The 16,539-nt window shown below is 35.8% G+C and overlaps 1 long non-coding RNA gene across 1 annotated transcript in view; it reads left to right on the top strand.

Moving 5' to 3' along the window:
- The first annotated feature begins 1,730 nt into the window (after positions 1-1,730).
- LOC107973697 (uncharacterized) overlaps positions 1,731-16,539 on the top strand; it is a 28,656-nt gene continuing 13,847 nt past the window's right edge. Inside the window, exons 1-4 of the long non-coding RNA XR_010150281.1 lie at positions 1,731-2,045; positions 4,676-4,839; positions 6,302-6,470; positions 15,596-15,687. This is a non-coding gene — a long non-coding RNA (uncharacterized LOC107973697). The remainder of the gene's footprint in view (positions 2,046-4,675; positions 4,840-6,301; positions 6,471-15,595; positions 15,688-16,539) is intronic.

Genomic DNA, 16,539 nt, shown 5'->3' with positions numbered 1-16,539 from the left:
GTTTATTTGTTTAGACAGGGTTTCATCCTGTCGCCCAGGCTGGAGTGCAGTGGTGCAATCTCAGCTCACTGTAATCATTGCCACCCAGGCTTAAGTAATCCTCCCACCTGTGCCTCTCAAGTAGCTTGAACCACAGGTGTGTGCCACCATGCTTGGCTAATTTATAAATTTTTTGTAATCCCAGGGCTCTGGGATTACAGGTGTGAGCCACTGCACCCAGCCTAAGTATACAGTTTTGAAGCTAGATAAGATTAATTAATTGTTCAGGAAAAAGGAAATAAAATAATTATGCTATTGTGAAATATAGTCATGTGTCACATAATGATGAGGACACATTCTGAGAAAGGCATTGGTAGGCAATTTTGTCCCATGTGAACATCATAGGGTGTTGCTTTTATGCTATAATCTTGTACAGCATGTTATGTACTGAATAATGTACGCAACTGTAACACAATGGTAAGTATTCACCTGAACATATGTTAACATAGAACATATACAGTAAAAATATGATATAAAAGATTTAAAAAATGATATACCTGTATAGGGCACTTACCATGAATGGAGCTTGCAGGATTCAAGTTGCTCTGACTGAGTCAGTGAATGAGTGGTGAGTGAATGCGAAGGCCTGAGACATTACTGTACACTTTATAAACACTGTAAATTTAGGCTACACTTCATTTATTTTAAAAAAGTAATCACACTATGACCTTACAATGGCTATGGTTTCACTAGATGACAGAAATTTTTTAGCTGCATTATAATCTTATGAGACCACCATCATATATGTCATCTGCTGTTGACTGAAACGTTGTTATGCGGCTCATGACTATATATACTGTTTATCCTTGAACACTGTGAGGGTTAAGGGGGCCAATCCCCATGCAGGAAAAAAAAATCCAGGTGTAACTTTTGACTCCTCCAAAATATAACTACAAATAGCCTTCTGTTGACTGGAAGCCATATTGATTGATTAACACATATTTTGTAAGTTTTATGTATTCTATACTATATTCTTCCAATAAAGTAAGCTATAGGAAAGAAAATGTTATTAGAAAATTTATAAGAAAGAGAATATATATTCATTAAATCCAGGTGAATCATCATAAAGCCTTTATCATTGTCTTCACATTGATTAGGCTGAGAAGGAAGAGGAAGAGAAGGGGTTGGTCTTGCTGTCTCAAGGGTGGCACAGGTGGAAAAAATCTGCATATAGGCTGGACACAGTGGCTCACACCTGTAATCCCAGCATGTTGGGAGGCCAAGGCATGTTGGGAGGCCGAGGCAGGTGGATCACCTGAGGTCAGTAGTTCGAGACCAGCCTGGCCAACATGATAAAACCTGGTCTCTACTAAAAATACAAAAATTAGCCAGGAGTGATGGCAGGAGCCTGTAGTCCCAGCTACTTGGGAGGCTGAGGCAGGAGAATCACTTGAACCCAGGAGGCAGAGGTTGCAGTGAGCTGAGATCTGCCACTGCACTGCAGCCTGGGCAACAGGGTGAGAATCCATCCCCCCCCCTAAAAAAAAAAAGTGCATATAAGTGGATCCTTGAAGTTCAAACCTGTGTTGTTCAAGGGTCAGTTGTATTTGGTCTTTAGCCTGGTTTCCTGACATACAGCTCCTGAAAGCCTTGGAATCTCTGAGGTGATTAGTGTCCCTTATGAGCTAAGAGATGACTGGTAGCTGGAAGGTTCTAAATAGTTTCAATATGGGGGCTGATCACGGGAAACACAAAGCCATGTTTAGAGGTTTGGGACTTTCAGCCCCACCCTCTAACCTCCAGGGAGGGGAGATGGGCTGAAGGTTGAGTTGATCACTAAGGGTCAGTGATTTAATCAGTTGTGCTTAGGTAATAAAGCTTACATAAAACTCAAAAGGACTGAGTCCAGACAGCTTCTGGATCGCTAAACATGTAGAGGTTCCTGGAGGGTGGTGCACAAGAGAGGAGATCCCATGCTCCTTCTTCCATGCCTTGCCCTGTATAACTCTTCCATCTGGCTGTTCATCTGTATCTTTTATAATATCCTTCATAATAAATGGGTAAATGTAAGTAAAGTATTTCTCTGAGTTCTATAAGCTGCTCTAGCAAATTAATCAAACCTAAGGAATAGGGTGTGGGAACCTGGATTTATATCTGGTTAATGAGAAGTACAGTTCACAACCTGGGGCTTGCAATTCGCATGTGAATTAGAGGGCAGTCTTGGGACTGAGTCCTCAGCCTGTGAGATCTGATGCTATCTTCAGGCAGATAGAGTCAGAATTGTGGACACGTCTGGTGGGGAAAATACTCACTCATTTCTTAGTGATCAGAGGTCACAGAAGTATTGAGTGATAAACAGAGAATAGGAAGACCTGTTTGCTTTTTCTATATTCTTGTGGTAGTACTCTATTTCTTTCTAGTCAATGTGATACTGTAACTGCCATGTTCCTTCTCTTTATGGTCTCTTCTGAAAAGCATAAAATGTTTGGATTGTCTTTGCTGTCCTTCCCAAGGTGATGCCTGCCCAGATTAGCTACTGTGAAGGAATGCTGATTGCTTCATCCTGGTCCTGCTTCTTTATATTGAGACGTTGTCTCCCTCTCACTCTGCCGCCCAGGCTGAAGTGCAGTGGTGCGATCTCAGCTCACTTCAACTTCCGCCTCCTGGGTTCAAGCAATTCTCCTTTCTCAGCCTTCTGAGTAGCTGGGATTACAGACGTGCACCACCACGCCCAGCTAATTTTGTTTGTTTGTTTTTTCTTTTGTATTTTTTAATAGAGACAGGGTTTCACCATGTTGGCCATCCTGGTCTCTAACCTCAAGTGATGTGCCCACCTCAGCCTCCCAAAATGTTAGCATGACAGGCGTGAGCCACCATGCACGACCTCCTCTCCTCTTTCACATGCAATTTTCTGTCCCATTTCTTATACCCTCAGAGACACCCTTCCTTTTAAGCTCTAAAATCATAATTAGCTTCTTTCATTAAGTAACTTGTGCTTTAACAGATTTCCCAGACCACTCCCTTTTTTTCTCCCCCAGGTAAGATGTGCCTTTTAGAGTTCTTCCAAAGGACATGTAGGACAATATACTTCTTTGGGTTAACGAAATTTTCTAATATGCATAAAGCAAGCCTAGATGGTTTGTGTTACAGTTATCCAATTAATCTACTCAATTAAAGTATGTTTTAATTAACAATATAGTATATGTATAAGATTCTAAAAGGCTAGCTTATCATTTGAATTAGTGCATAGGTTGCCGTTCACTTTTCAAGTATCAAAATCACTGGAATCTGAAAAAACTTTGCAGACTATTTCTGCATCTCTCCAATCTTTCTTGGAATGCTGCATAAAGCTATTTTTGGTTTGTGTTCGTTTCAGTAAGATTCAGTAACTTCAAAGCTTTTCTTAATATCAAATAACCTTAACACGGGTACCTGGTTTTCTTCATGCATTTCTGAAACTTGGAATATATATTTATCTTTCCATAGGAATAAGGAGAAAATCCACTACTAAATGATTCTTGCCATATGCACATAGGGTAAAAAAATGGTGGAGAAATGATCAAGGGAAATCATCTATTTAGAAGTATGCTACAGTTTTATTCCCCTTAAAATAGTAGTCTAATTGAAAATAATCATTGAAAATATTTTTGTAAAAATCAACTTTAAGAGATTGCTTATGAAGCTAAACACCACTTATAATAAAATGATTTACAATTGATACATACAAGAAAATAGTCTTCCCCTTAGAAAGAAACAAAAATCACAATTGTAAGGTTTATTGCTGTATTTTTCATTGTGGAGAATGCCTCTTGAAGTTTAATTCTTTAGTGAATTTCATTTACAGATCACCCTTCCAGCTCAGCCGTCTACTCGCCAATAAGCACCGAGGAATGTCTCCTTTCTGTGTCCTGACCATATTGCTACCCCTTTTTCTTATCTGCCCAATTAGCTTTAGAGGCCTTAGCTACCACCAGCCTAACTACCTTGGAGCTCCTAGATGAAAGTTTCTTATCCTAGGCTATTCTATTCATCAGAAATCTAGCAAAACTTAGGTTTGAATAGTTTCCTATGAAACACCTCCCACTCAACTGATTTGTGGTTCCTAATGAACCATAAGCTGATGGACAATTACTCATTTGGCTGAGCCCCATGGAACATTTAAAGGATACTAGGGATCTCACAAAGCTACATATGTGACTTCCATTTAAGTTTAGATACAAGCTTTTTGACAAGAGCAAGAAATATAACAAGACTTTAAATGGAATTACCGTGAAAGAGCAACTTTGACTTGAAATCTCAAGTTATCTGCGATTGGTGTTCAGATAAACCAAAAAATAATAAGGGTAACAATTTCTAACATTTAGAAAAGCAACATTGGGTTACATTAAATGGAAACTTTCTAGTTTTAAACCACCACCATGGTGTATTATAACTAGGAAGAGACTGCATTTTTTACATCCTTAATCAACGTGATTTTTTTCTATATTTGCAAAAGTTTGGACTTATATTTTACTTAAACCAAACATCCAGAAATAAAATAGAGTGGAAATTTTTTTTTGTTAAAACAAAACAGAACAAGGATATAGATGGCTAAATTTGTGATTTGTTTAAAAAGTGCTATTTAGGCTTAATAGGCATATCTAGGCACACTTCATGGTGAACACTTCTTAAATACTTCTGTACAATACATTTTCAGGTAACTAGATAATCAGAAATCCTAAGACAAGAGGATGCATGTTTAGTAATTGAAGACATCACTTGAAAGAATGTATTCCCTGGTGAGCATCATCTGACTCAGCATCTACAGTTAGAATATGAAGGACAAAGATGAACACACAGCAAAACCAGACACAGCACTTGGTAAATATATAGTGCACACCCTTAGAGCATCCCTTTTCATCCCAGGCTGGCCATAGGAAGAGTTTGTAGGTGCAACCACACACTAAGGCCTTCAAACCGGCGTTTGGTCTCATCAGCTGAGAATAAGCCTTGTTTCGTTGTTAGGTGTTGTTTTTGTTTTCTTTTATTTAGTTTTGAGGATGAGGGCACTACTATTATTTAAGGCTATGTGGCCAGGCCACTATTGTTAATTTAGGCTTATTGCCAGTGAATTTACTAATTAAAACAATGTTTATACTGACGGATACATTAAGAAACATAAAGCTTACTTTAGGGAGATCTCTCTCATCTCCACCCTGTGCCACAATAAAATGCCAATAGTAATAGTGCATGTCACAGACAGCACCAGCTTTAAAAATATAGCGGAGAACAAAAAGAAGAAAGGAAGTGGGGACTGAGACAATGAAAAATGGCAATATTATTTTATTCCAATTCAGATTCTTATTTTGACAGGTAACAGGCCTTAATCTGTGGAATAAAATCTATGGTACACAAAAGTAATATATGATATAAATATTCTGTTTTAGGACACAGTGAAGCAGTTTAATTAGTTAGAGGAAACATTAAAGGGAGAATAAAGAGATCTGGGCTTGGGTCCAGAATCTCATTGACTAACCTTTCCCAAATTTCTATTTTAAAATTTCTATCAGGTATAATGGGCTGCCTTAGTGAACAATTATAATATGCATAGTTGTAATACATTTTACCTACATATTGAATTTACTCTGGCTGTTTTTTAAAATATTGTAATAATCCATTTCCACTATGAGATTGTGGCAATTTTCTCTAAGTATTGCTTTTAATTTTGAAATTTCCAGTCTTGGAGATATTCTCTTAGAATTTTCTCAATATTCCATATCTTAAAATGTTTTGATAACAAATGATACGATGAAAGAATTATATTGATATTACTGATCATTAAAACATGTCTATTTTCATACCAGCTTGTGTGAGATTGATTCAAGCCTTTTTTTTTCTTATCTATTTCTGATGAATGAACAAACTGCAGAATCCTATAAGAGCTATATTGTAAGCATTAGCACTATGTACTGTAATCAGTGTCCAGAAGACTTCTCGTGTCATAAGAAATTGTTCTTGCACTATTTTAATGGCGCAATTGGAAGAAGTGTATATAATAAATTGCAAATTGGAGGCAGTTATTATAGTAAAGCTCATTCTTGTTAACACCCTATGAAACAAAAAATGGTCTATCATTTATTGAATTGAGAAAATTGTTTGAACTATGAATAAGCTTACCTATCTATTTGAATTTGTCTGTGCCTTGGAATTTTTTTCTTTTTGTTTTTTTTTTTGAGGAAGAATGTGCTTTTTGCTAGACTTGGTAATACTAATTTGACTATCTTCTGACATGTAACTGATTCAATGTTTAATGGAACTGTAAGAAATGTTCATTCCTTTCCAGATAAAAAATGGTTAAACCTTTGCAATTTCATATAGATCAACTAACTTCTAGGTGGCACGGTTTTCTGGTAACAGGGAAGAATTGGATAATGAGCAAAATGAGAGCTGGCTGACAACTATTTGGAGTTGTAGTACCTTGTAATATCATGGCTACACAGCTTTCTTCAAAGGTAATTGGCAACATTATTCACTTGATGAAGATTCTTTTATTTTCTTGCAACACATGTATATTGTGTAGCTTGTAGCAGTAGGAGATTCATAAAAATAAGTCAAATAAAAAAGAATCTTATGAAAATTATTCACTTATTGTGTCCTTACAATTCCAAAGTTGTGATATCAATAAGTATGCCTAGACACATTTTAAAAAGCATTTCAGCCATTGGAGAAGCATAACACAATTAATTTTGGTTTAAAAATATGACAATAACTTAGACCCTTCCATTTTATGTAGAAACGCATTGTTTCCCTTTAATAGCACTTTAATGCTATCTTATACTATTAATATAAAAAAGAGATTTTGTACTTGAAAATTGGAAAATATTTAATATGCAAGAAGAAAAATATGTTCAAAAATAGACCTGTGATTGTGAATCTCCATAAGCTAGCCACTTATTATGATGTAAATATTTGGGGTTTCTACGTTGTGTCAAGTCAAGGTGTCCAGAGAATCAACCAATCAAAACAAAAACAATAACACAGATTTAAGGCCCTGTATTACATTTCACTCATTTAGTGAAAAAAAAAAACAAAAGTCAATGAATAAAAACACAAAAGCTCTATTTATATATTCAAAGATTATTTTTTAGTAATTCAACTTTGAAACTTTGTTAGTATTAACAAGAATTTGCTTTAAGAAACTATTTCTGGCTGGGCATGGTAGCTCTCTCCCAGCACTTTGGGAGATTGTGGTGGGCAGATGACCTGAAGTCAGTTGTTCGAGACCAGCCTGGCCAACATGATGAAATCCCATCTCTACTAAAAAGACAAAAATTAGCCAGGCATGGTGGCTTGTCTGTGACCCCAGCTATTTGACTGGCTAAGGCAGGAGAACTGCTTGAACTCGGGAGGTAGGGGTTGCAGTCAGCCGAGATCATACCACTGCACTCCAGCCTGGGTGACAGAGCAAAACTCTGCCTCAAAGCAAAACAAAATTATTTCTTTCCCAGGCTCAAGCAATCCTCTCACCTCAGCCTCCCAAGTAGCAGGGACCACAGGCACATGCCACCATGCCTAGCTAATTTTTTTTGTTGTTGTTGTTGCTGTTAAGATGTGGTCTCACTCTGCTGCAAGAAACTGTTTCTTAAGACTGCACCCTAAACTCTGGAAATAGATCATATGAATCCCCTTTTTGGTCAGTATCATATTCTGGAAGTGGTATACTCAGATAACAGTGTCATCAAGAATGGGGATTCTCCTTTGAGCCTAGTCTGGTCTGCTTTTTCATAGACGCGACTTTATTTAAAGCCACAATAGCTGCCAATAAGAAAGGCTCAAGTAAGCCGAATCTGATCCAGACTCAGTCATGACGACACCTCTGGGGCCAAAGTGTCCTTCAGTTTCATTCTGATGAAAAAGACCCAGGGAAGAAGCACAAATATGGAAAGGCCAAGGAGAAACGCGGGAGGCCCCTATTCCTGGCTGTGTCCTTTTCTTTCCTGTATCAGCCTGTCTTTTTCAATGCTGAAACAGTGTCTTAATTCTTCCATGTGGCACCAGGAATAAAACTGTACTCTTAAGAAAGAAGATGAAACAACAAGTATATAGCATACAAAAAGCTCTTTGCCGTCATTATATATTTTAATAATAATAACAATATTTGAGAAAATATTAGTATCCCCATTATAAAATGAATACATTTAAGTCAAAAAGGGATGATTTATTTTGTCCAGCCTCTTATAGAGATTAAGTGGTGAAACTGAGATTTCAATTCAAATCCTGTGACTCCAAATTTACAGTTCTGTACTGTTGTAATGTCTCTCTAATTAGTCCATTCACACTGAGAAGGGAAAAGATTGATAGAGATTTAAGTAATAATTACTAAAATTACCTGGGAACTTCAAAATATTAATAAAGATTTCTCAACTCCAGCTTTAGCTACTATGTTTGAAAAGATCTAGGGTTTTGTAAGGTGTCTATATATTTTTAAAGTTTTTTCTAAGTAATTGCTGTTGCTCAGCCAGATTTGGGAACTTCTTTAAAGTATTGAGACAGTGTTAAAGAATTTGCAAGAATATTTGCATTTTTCAGAGGAGAAAATAAATCTTTTAAAAGAAGCATTTCTACTCAGAAGTTTTGCATTATGTAGATGGTTTGAGAAGGCATTTTGAGGAGGGGGGCAGGTTTCCTGGCACCTCTAAAATCATGACGTAAAGAGAAATACTCTCCTTTCTCAAAACTGTACTCTTACTTGCATTGCACATGCATGGATGCTGATTTGAAAAATAAGTCAGTAGGCTGCTTATCATTTCTGGTAGAACATAGTCTACAGAACACATTATTTCAAGATTTAGCTTCATCTTTGTTAGCTGCATGGACTTGAGAAAAAATATTTAGCCTTCTTGGGTCTTAGCTTGTTTGTTCATTAAAGGCAGATATTCACATGTATCTCATGGGGTTATCCCAAGGACAAAACAAGCTGTTGTACAGTGTTTGGCCTAGTAGATATGCAACTAGCATTCATTTTAAAAGGATGTAGACTTTGAACAATAACTGTTTGAACCACAGTGACCTTCTATTTGTCAATGTATCTCATCTTATGTTTTATTTTTCTTAGAAGATGCTGCGAAAATAACTTTCTATGAACAAATTTGTTTGGCCAATATAGAATAACTCTCATTGAGAGATTCATAATAAATAAGTTAAAAATCTTGAAGTTTTTCATGAAAAAAATGAGTTTAAACCATAATTTCTATAAACACATGTAGCTATGGAGACCTTTTCCTTATGGGACACCTATTAATATCGTAGAAATGATATCCAAAAATAAAAACTTTGGGAAAAGATTCTCCTTTTATTACAAATGTCTTCACAAACACATACAATTTTGCACTTAGGCAAATTGAGAGAGTGTAAAATGAAACTTCAGAGTGTAGAATTTAATTATAAGTAGGTATTATACTCACATTGTAATAGAGTAGCAGAAGTGAAATCCATCTATAATATGAGATTCCATGTACAGCTGATTTTTTCCTGTTTGCATGTAAGTGTGAATATCTATGTGTGTATGTTTATATGAGTATGTCTTCACGTGTGTGAGTTCGTTTGTATGTGTATGTAGAATCAGGAATTTTTTTGTAATTACTATATCAATTTGTGAATGATGTATGAAATGTAATTCCCCATTCAATAAAAAATGATTTATAATCAGTGCTATGCTGTTATACTCTTTATCTTATATGATAAATCTAGACTTACTACTCTTAGAAAGCCTATTAATTTAAATATCAAATCTAAGAACAAATTTAAAATAAAATACTTTAATCTATTTTCCCACATTCTCTCCTACTCTTCAGAGTTCACCTCTACTGGCTGGTATTTTCTCAGATAACCAGTTTATTTACAAAAATCCAAATAACTGAAAATTATGTTGTACACAAAGCTGTATTTAAGTTCTTTCAACATTTGAGGCAAAGCAACAAGAGATTTGACTTCCTCCAAGACCAACTTAGGGTCACTGCTTGTTTGTTTTCCTTCACATGGGCACTCCAGCCTTCCTTAACATCCAATTTGCTTTCAATCAGTGGGTATTTAAGCTTCAGGAGGAATCCAGCCAAAATAAGCCATCCTTCTGCCAGGCCCAAAGTCTCCTTTCCTCCTACTCTCTCTGGGTTTCCTCTTATAACTTACCCTTCACTTAGTTCCATGGAATTTGCCTGGGCTTTCTGAGGGACAATTAACTTCAGGGAGTCATTTGTATATTTCAAACAAAGTGGCAGAATCACTATTCCTGGAGAAAGTAATTGGCAGAAAAACAAAAAATCAACATGAGGACAAGCCCCTCTTCTTACCTTGGCCTTGTTCATAATGACTTTCTACTGATTCTGAAAATGTGGGTTGCTAGGGATAACCTCTTGACTATGACTGCCTCTCTCTGTCTCCCTCTCTCTGTCTCTGTCTCACTCTCTCTCTCTCTCTATATATATATATATACACATAAATAATATATGCAATATATTATATATATCTAAAGTGAATGAATTATATACATCATATATGAAATGAATTATATATCTATATATATAGAGAGAGAGAGAGAGAGAGAATGCACATAATAAAGAGGTGGTCAAATTCACAGTGTAAGAAAATTATTTCACATAAGTTCAGGCTTGTCTAAAGCTGTGGAAGCAAGTGCATCTACCACTGAAGGATACACTGCTCTATGCTTCTTCTTTTTTGTCATTTTCTAAGCAATATATCCAGGTTTATCCCCACCCCTATCAGTCTCCAAAACTCAAGTCCTGTACTTTCTCTTTTCTGAACACAAACTTTAATAAAAAAGGACCGTAACACATGCAGCCTACTAAACAACACTGCAGAGACTTTAGCTCACCTGATCTGAAGCATCTACCTGAAGGTACCTTGGTTTTACTTTCTGATTTCTCCCCTTGGGCGCCCCTTTCACTTAACAGGCATCCAACTCACCCATAGCAATCATGAACTACAGAATTTAGGAGTGAGAAACCTTCCCTAAAGATACATCCAAAAATGATTTTTTCTCATATCAAGAGCCCTTTAAAATTCTTTTTTAAAATAACACTTTGAAAAAAATAACATCTGCTTAAATCCTTTTATCATGATTTAAACACATTTTCAGTTATCACATTTTTTTCTTATTTTTTTCTTTTTTTTAAGTTCTTTTTATACCTGTTACCATGGACACAATGTTGCTTGCCTCAGAGTCTAATTAAAATGGTTCCTTGCTCAGCCAGGGATTTAGAGAAGAATCACGTGTTGGGGGAGTGGCATCAAAATCTGAGGAAACTACTGTTTAGGTTCTCTTGATAGAAATGTTTCTCCTCTACTAAAATCTTCTTTCCATTTTACAAAAAATGTTTTGACCAATAAATTTCCAAAAAGACCCAAAACATACTGTTTAGAAGATTATGCCCCAGATTTTAATCTCATATGCCTCTGATCTTTGGGTAGGTTTCCATGGGTTATAAAGCAAGGATCTGGTATCTGTATACCAAATATACAGAGGAGGAGGGGAGAGAGGAAATATACACAGTAGAGGGGAGGGAGGAAATTCCCTTCTTGCTAAAATATTGAATATGTGATAGTGGGTCCAAAGTAGAATTTTTAAAATACATTGACAAAGGAATTTTCTACATTGAAATCCTTCTTCCTGTAAAATCATGCTTTATCTCTTTTTATACCATTGATTTCCTTATTTTGGACTAAATCTCTTTATTATTTTTGTTAAGAGAAAAATCAAACATTTTAGGTGGTCACAAGCTTTGCTTTAACTTAATTGTGATAATGGCTTTGTGTAATACATCATCATGCAAGCGTGCATTTGAAATGAGATAAGTCAGAAATAATTTCTTTTTTTCCCCTTCAATTATAGTGCACACCACTGACAATGTTGACTACCGGGCTGATCAGAATAGATGATGATAATGGAGAAAGTTTTCATGGTTTTCTAGCAAGAGTATAAGCACAGTACTTAAAATCTTCAGGAGTAGAGAGACTTTACTATTTTATTTATTTTCCAAAGCCCATTCACTTTTGTGATTTTAAAAAATTATATACGATCTTAATATAGTTCTCATATCATCCAGCTTCTTATTAGAGAGAGCTGAAAGGTGTTCCAATGATTATTTAATATGAGCTCCTAATAGTTTGGGCCTGGGAGGTCGAGGCGTCATTGAGCCAAGATAATGTCACTGCACTCCAGCCTGTGTGGCAGAGGGAGACCCTGACTCTAATAATAATGATAATAATAATAATGATAATGTGAGCCCCTATCTCTTGAAATCTGTCATGAGTTTACAATTAGCTTTACCTGATGGTACATTTAGATGATTCTATGTTGTGTGGTTATTAAACAAACCACATAGAAATGAAATTCTATTGAGCAGCAATGCAGTAACAAGTAGTGGCCCAAGCAGCATCCAGCTAATGAGAAGTTGACTAGATGCTGTGGCAAGACATGAGAATTCAAGCAGAATCTGAGTTAGTTGCTAATAAACTACAAGACATTTTGTTGAACCGTCACACACCCTCTCTAATACAAAAGGGTGGGCCCATGGTCTCTAATTTTCTTCCACTTCCAACATTCTGCTATTCAATTTTCTAGCAACATCTAAATCAGTACCTCTCAAACTACCAATGACTTACACTAGCAATTAAGGATTACATTTCCCTGAAGCATAATCTTACTCATAGATTGGGAGAATTAGTTATGTGAGAATGCAGAAGGAAATTTTCTGGTAGATGAAACAGACTCTCCATGAATTTTGTGATGAACTGTGGAATTTTACAGAACTTGTTTGATTATGGTAGGTCGTTTTGGGTTTTAACCACAAATCCCCAAATGTCCAATTTCTTTGTCGTTAAGGTAACTGTACGATGTTAGTTGGTAAATATTGTTTGGTTAACTTCATTTGATTTGTTTGTCTCATTCATATTTCGCATTAAAACTGGTGGTTTTTCATTAAAACACATTGCCTAGGTTTTTAGACATATCCTCTACTGTTGCTGAAAACAAGAAACTTAGTAATTTATTATGTTTTTCCCAAGCAGAGAAAACTGCAGTTTTTACATTGAGCCTATAGGAAAAAAGCGGGGAAAAAATACAACTTACTTCTCATTTAACCCCTAAATTGTTTCTCCTTTGACCATTCTGCTGACTGTTTCATCAAACAATATACCAACGCCTGAGTGAATAATTCCTGGTCTGTCCCACACATAGTTTATAACCCACAGAAGCAGGAAAGGTCCTTGTAAGGATGCCAGATGACTCTGGCTTGACTAAGGGACAAAAAAAAAAAGGCAAATATTTCCAGAAAATCAAGTTTGACCTTACCCTTGGTACTTTGAGAATGAAATTTAAAATGTGAATGGAATTCAATTCACTTATATCTATAGCTATTCTTTCATGGTTAAGAAGGCTATAGGAGTAAGGAAAAGTAATGCATTACCTATATTGTCTTGGTTATACTAAATATATATTCTTTTTATTTAATTAGTCACTTTGGTGTGTTTAAGTTTCGCATTCAAATTAAGATGAAATCCAAAGTTTGAAAATTAAATTTAACAAAGTTCCAAAGCAAAAGGCCACACTGATTCGAAAAGGTGCTATAATTCACTTAGGGATGCTCCTAATCTAAACAGTATTCATTCATTGAAGAAGTATTTAGTAAGCTTCTTCTATGTGACAGTGCCGCACGAGGTGATTTAGATACAGGGAGGAGCAAAAGACAGAAGGATTATTCTCTTACGGAGTTTATATTCTACTGAGAGAGGCAGGTGATCAACAACAACAACCACAACTACAAATATGCAATTTCAGAGAAAAATAAGATTTGTAAAAAAACATTAAAATTAGTTGGGCAAAGCTCTGTTTCTTTAGACTGGAATTTGTGAAGGTAAAATTTAAGCTAACAATGGAATGACAAAGGGAAGCACAGTATATGAAAGTCTGAGAGGGAGAATTTCCAGAAAAGGCCTTTAAGACCGTGGTCAGGAGTTTGAATTTCACTTTAAGAAGGGGGAAGCTTCTGGAGTATTTCAGGCAGTGGAGTGACATACATGATCAGGTTTATACTAGCTAACTCCTACTCATCAGTCAGATCTCAGTCCCAATATCACTTCCTCCAGGAAGCATTCTTTAGTCAACTAGGATCCTTTGTTAGATCCCTTCATGACACTGAGATACTTTCCTCAATTGCATTTTGCCAAAAGTTACAACATTTACTTTCTTTGTCTGCTTGTTTTATTAAATCTCTCTTCTCTATTGGACTCTGAGCTTCGTGAAGTTAGGAACTTTGCTATTGTTTGTCTTGTATATCCCTGTTTCTAGCACATCTCAATAAACTTCTTTTAAGCATATGCATAAACAAATGAACTATAAATTAATAAATGAGTAAAACATTATGTGTAAGAATGGAAAAATTTTAAAGTCTAGGAATTACAAATACTAAATATTTGACAGACATTGAGGAAGATAAAAAGTTAGATAAACTCACTTCTTCTCTAATCCACCTGACTTAGGAAGAAGGAGAGTCGCAGAGTGAAAGTCAAATCAGCCTTGTCCTGAAGCCAAGGGCACAGACATAGATGGATTGATACTCTGACTTTTATTTCTGTTCTTTGCTGATGACCAGATTTATCATACAATAATTATTATAGAACATACATTTAACTGCAAAAGTATGCCTCATATCTGCCTGGAATAATTTTACTCTTTGCTTGGATTAAAGGTTTTCTCTGATATTTCCCAGTGGATTAAGAGAAGACTGGGAAACATATTATCCTTGTTTTTGCTTTCTTCCCAGTTGATGAGTCTATATTCTCCAGGAGCACGCCTGCCCATTGTTTTCCTGTCTTTTCAAAGGTGTTAAATATCCACTTATTTAGTGGACAAAAATATCTGTTCTTAGTTCCATTCATAATTAGAAAAAAAGACTTTAGCCAGACTAAGATACAGAAGCAAAAGCCCCTGTAGCAAGAGAGAACATTATAAGAACCAGAATGCGTAGTTGCAGCATAGAGGGGGAGAGAGAGTGTGTCTTCAGGTGCGACAGATATTAGTCCTATAGACAATATAAGAGATTTTATCTGTAAACTAAGAAAAATGGAATATTAAAGAGGAAGAAAATGGGAGAGGTAATGGCATTGCCAAGAATTTATTTTTAAATTGCAACTCTGGATTCTCTATGAAAGTGATGGCAGGCAGAACAGCAGGTGAGTACCTAATGGCCAAGGTAAGAGATGATGGCACTTTTGACTAGGAAAGTCCCAGTGATGAAAAATAAAGGTAAATACATTAAGAAGATATTAAAGAGGTAAAAGCTAGTGTTCTTAGTAATATGTTGTGCAGGAGTAAGGACACTGTCAAGGATAACCCCTAGATGATGGTGCCATTGACTGAGATAAGGACACTTTGAGGAAAACAAGTTTGAGTTTGTTTTTGTACATAATAAAATTGAGTTTCTTCTGGGACTCAATTGAAAATTTAAAATAGGCAATAAGATACAAGAATCAAGAACTCAGGTGAGAGTAATAGAAATGCACATTTGAAAGTCATGAGCTTATGAATGATAATTGAACTATGTTCAATAAAATTCCCCAGGAAAAACAATATGGTGAGAAGAGGGCCTGGCATTGAGCCTTGAGGAACTTCAGAAAGAAAGAGATAAGACTACCAAGGACACCCAGAAGAAGGTAAACCTCTGCTTACGTGTTACCTTATACAGGAAAGGGGAAGAGAGTGAGACAGTTTTGATATTCAAATTTATTTATTTAAGCAATACATACTAAGCACTGTATTATGACATTACTATAGGTTCTAGAGATTCAAAGAAAAGTAAAACACAATCTGTGACAACACAGCCTTGGTAAAAATCTAAGCAGTTCTCCTAGGACAATCAAGTTTAAAAACAGGAAAGTTGACATCAATGTAATCAAATAAAATATTCATTACATTTTTTATTCTCAGATATGTTTCATTTTACATGACCTCTCTATTTTCTTATGAGAATGCATTATTTGACCAGGAAAGAGAAGACTGTAGTTTAAGAAAACATTATACTACTCTGACCTTTTTGATATTCTATTTTTTGATTGGCTAGATTGGAATATCTTATCATGTCCATCCAAGTAAGGCAAGACTGTAAACACTATCAACTTGACTAGTCAGCCAATCAAATTATAGGGTGTTATAAAGGTCAAAGCAATACAAAGTGCTACGATAATTTACATAACATATGTGCAGCATTACAAGTCCAATATTTCCTTCAGACAAGGATTGAACAAGAACATAAAGGCCTGTGACTGTTTTCTCCTGACAATGGTAGTAGAAGTGGAAAAATTTTTTGGCAAAATTTTTCGTTGAGATTTCTAGAAATTGCTACTGAAGTTAAAAAGTACGTGTGTGTGTGTTTATGTGTGTATGTATGTATATATATATATGTATGTATTAGTAGCATAGCTGACTCCAGGTCTCCTGACTTATAGACTGATTTATTCCTTGCCTCTGTCACTTTCTTGGAACTTGTCTATAAACTTCCTACATTC

The sequence above is a fragment of the Pan troglodytes genome, chromosome 13, assembly GCF_028858775.2.
Source record: "Pan troglodytes isolate AG18354 chromosome 13, NHGRI_mPanTro3-v2.0_pri, whole genome shotgun sequence".
NCBI classification, from domain to species: domain Eukaryota; kingdom Metazoa; phylum Chordata; class Mammalia; order Primates; family Hominidae; genus Pan; species Pan troglodytes.
Note: the sequence above shows the minus strand (reverse complement) of the source record. Positions and strands in the feature narration are given on the sequence as shown.